The sequence below is a fragment of the Paramisgurnus dabryanus genome, chromosome 22 (genome assembly GCF_030506205.2).
Source record: "Paramisgurnus dabryanus chromosome 22, PD_genome_1.1, whole genome shotgun sequence".
Lineage (NCBI taxonomy): Eukaryota > Metazoa > Chordata > Actinopteri > Cypriniformes > Cobitidae > Paramisgurnus > Paramisgurnus dabryanus.
In genome coordinates, this window is record NC_133358.1 from 6,705,574 (window position 1) to 6,709,618 (window position 4,045).

The window sequence follows — 4,045 nt, forward strand, 5'->3', positions numbered from 1 at the left end:
TTCCACGTCTCCTGTGGCCACTAACCCTCTATGAAGTCCCACTCTCAAAGGTGGAAAAGCTGGAGAGATTGGTCAGCTCATATGTAAGGAAGTGTCTTGGCTTTCCCAGGTGGCTCAGCAGTATTGGACTTTTTGGCAAAGGGATGCTACACCTGCCCATTACCGGTCCGGTAGAGGAGTACAAGTGTGCCAAAGTCAAACTGGAGATGATGCTACTGGATTCAAGCGATCCATTTGTAGCCCAAGCTGTCCCTATCTTGGCCACCAGAAGAAAGTGGACCCCGTTGGCTGCAACTGAGCAGGCAAAGGCAGCACTCAGACACAAGGACATTGTGGGCCGGATGTAGGAGGGGAGGAGTGGTCTTAGACTTGGGGCCAGTACACCAGTGTGGAGCAAGGCCTCTCCATCTCAAAGACGCAACATGGTGGTCCAGGAGGTATGTCGGGAGGAGGAAACGAAGAAGGTGCACCCAAGCTGTTGGACAGGCAAAGCAAGGGCAGTGGATGGCATGGGAAGGAGTGGAGAAGAAGAAGGTCTACTGGAAAGAGCTATGGGAGATGGAGACAAGGGCAAGCTTTACTGTCAGGGCTGCCTATGATGTCCTGCCTTCTCCCACAAACCTAAGCCAATGGCATGCCGAGGACCCTGCGTGCCCTCTATGCCAAAGTCTAGCAACACTGAAGCACGTCTTAGTGCGATGCAACATCAGCCTCACCCAAGGCCTGAAGTTGCTGAATTGACTTGCTGCAGTGTTGTAAAGTCAATGGCCAAGTGTAAATGCCATTCCTCCCCCATCATCCCAGTGTGGCCAACTTCATTTGTTCGGGAGGGTGATGGTCAAGCCACCCTCACCACCATAAGATCAGACTCTGGTCAACTAGGCAGGAGTACAGGACTGGAAGTTGTTGGCAGACTTGAACAAGAGACTCTGCATCCCAGCTAAAAACTGCAGCCGCAAACCTGCGACCAGACCTTGTTCTGTGGTCAGTCTCACTCAAGCTTGTCTACATCATCAAGCTCACCATGCCCTGGGAGGGTGCATTGGAGGAGGCATATGAATGAAAAAAGCTGAGGTACGCTGAACTTGCAACCGGTGCATAACAACAAGGCTGGAATGTGAAGGTACGCCCAGTGGAAGTAGGTTTCAGAGGGTTTGTAGCCACCTCAACATCCAGGCTACTCCAGGAGATGGGAGTGCGAGGAAAGGCCCACCGGCAGGCAGTCAAAGACCTTTCCGCGGCTGCGGAAAAGGGAAGCCAATGGCTGTGGGTGAAGAGAAAAGACTCCGTCTGGGTCTTCAAGTGAGTTGATGGCACCTAGGGAGTGAACCTGGGATGCTGGGATTCACTGCTGAACCCTCTGGAGGTGTCATGGGCCTATCAGGAAACACCCAGGAAGGAGGGCGCCCACTTGACAACCAAAAGGGTGCCATCACTCAATTGACCATCCCATGGAGTCGCAACGATGCCTCAGGTAAGTATTAAGGGATATCAACATTAAGTACTATACAATAGACCGGTGTTGTTGGGTAATTGTGATAGTTTGCCACCATTTACCACTGAACCTGCATTAACGATGACAGTGGGGCCTCTGGCCTAAGTCAAACGGGTTGGCACATATGTTCGGGTTAGGGTGAGATATTGCCTTTTTCTTGTGGTCTTGTGTGTTGCGGCAAATAGTATGCCATACAGAACCATTTGCCACTGAGCCTGCATTAACGACAACAGTGGGGCTTCTGGCCTTAGTCAAACAGGATTGTGGCGTTAGAGTCTGAGGTTAGGTCATGTCAAGGGTTTATGCACTGAGTTAAGGGAAAGGAGCAACATCAGGAGATGGAAGGGCTGATGAGCAGTGTGGCAGAGGGTCACTCAATTAACTATCCCACAGAGTCTCATCGGTGCCTCAAGGATGCATTAAGTGATATCAACATCAAGTCCTGTACAACAGATCACAACCTGAACACATTTTAACACACTGTTGTTAATTTACATCACCTGAACACATGTAAACATACTTGCTTGTCCATACAGATTACAGCATTGATGCTGCATATGATAACTCAAGTAATATCCAATAATATGACTCAAGTATTTTTTTTTCACATTTAGTACCTGATCACCCAAACAAAATAAAGGAAAATATACCTAGTATTGTTGCAAACATACAGCAAGAGTGTATGTGAGATTACCATTTAGCAAAGAAACTTCCTTGTATGTGTAGCAGGGCGGTAAATTGCAAATTTTGAGATACCAATGTTCCGACTACGCCACCCGGGAAACCCGGGAAATCTTTAACTAAGACACACAGGTCCAATAGTCGTGGGTGGGGTGAGAAAGATACAAACAATGAATTATGAAAAATATAATTTCTTTATTATAATAATAAATAGAAAACATGTATGACAGTAAACAAAAGAAACAAAATCACATCAATAAGGGGAGCTCGCCTTCAGGAAGTCAAGAGGTCACCCCACACTATATAAAAATACACTCGTGAAAACACCAAAAACATTCTCACAGCAAATAGTGTACACACGTTCCGGCGCAATCTCCCACGTTATAGAGGTGAATACATACAACACTAAATTAAATAACTCAAAACAATAACAAAAATAAATAAATAACTAACACTGGTCGATACGTCACACCGACAACCACTCCTGCATACCAATACACGTTATGGGCACAGCTGAATTCAGGTTATACACCTCCCAGCCCAAACCCCTGAATGGATGCAGTCCAATAAATGGTGAGGTTGTGCCACCAGACGAATCCACCCACACAAACGAAAGAAACGAACTCCAGGCAAAGCAGCAATGTAGTCTCATCCGAAACGGAACTTACATTTATCTGCCAAACAAAAATACAATTTAATACAAGAAAATAATTTTAACAAGTAAAACAACAATACATACCGAGGGGTTAATGAAACCGTCATGCCCGGTCAATCAAACGAGGTATTACCAGTTTGCCTGTGCAGCAAACTAAACACACAAACAATTAATCTCCCTTTAACCGCATTAGGTTTTCCCAACGCCAAAATAACCCACCTGTAGCTGCTGCGAATACTGCAACATACAGCCATCTGGGAACCAGCTAAAAGCCGATCCTGCAGTAATAAATGCCATTATAAGTGATTTAAAGTTAACTGATGATTTACATACCACCAAATCACTTACCGCTCGTTCACAACACGCAAAGGCAAGGGTAATGAATGACGCGCAGCCGCCCTCCGCTCACTCACAGAGAGCGCTTCCATACAGGGCATGACGTAAATGACAACGTTTCCAGGTGCTACACCACTAGGATTCTTATATCCTACAAACCCGGCTCCGATTGGTTTGTAGATTTGTGTAGCACCAACCAATGAGCAACCACGAAATCATAACATGCTCCGATTGGTCCACAGAGTTAACCAAAACAAACCAATCGGTGAGGCTACACACCACCACATATGTCTTCATTTTAATCTATTACAAAGAACAAACATATTTTCCTTTGCAAGGTTAGATTTTATCAGCACCCAGCTGCCTTCATTTGCCTGAATCACCTGTATGAAACACAAACAAGACGGTTATTGATGATCAGACAGTTATAGAATAAAGTCAATTAGATATTGACATCTCAAGTTACATATATAGATAGTGACTATTTTAGAGTTACATCTTCACTATACATCCAGGGTGCAGCATGTGGAAGCAATTTCGCAGGGGAGCAAAATTGTCCTATATGATGTTAAACAAAGTAACATAAGCAGGCACACATATAAAGTTTGACAGACAGGGTAACACCCTGCTAAACACACATACCTGAAGAAACCATGAATGGGGCCCAACGAGAGGGCGGTGCCAAGAATGACACATCGCCAGGTAACTCAAAACCTCCCTTTATATAATTATTTACCCATCACGTTAACTAATAAGCAAATAATCTTACTCACTCTGCTACAGTATGTCATAAAACATTGTTTATTGTATCACACTCACATAATACACTGTTTGAAACTTAATGTTTAGGATTAGGCATCACTTGGTTTAAATGTAGC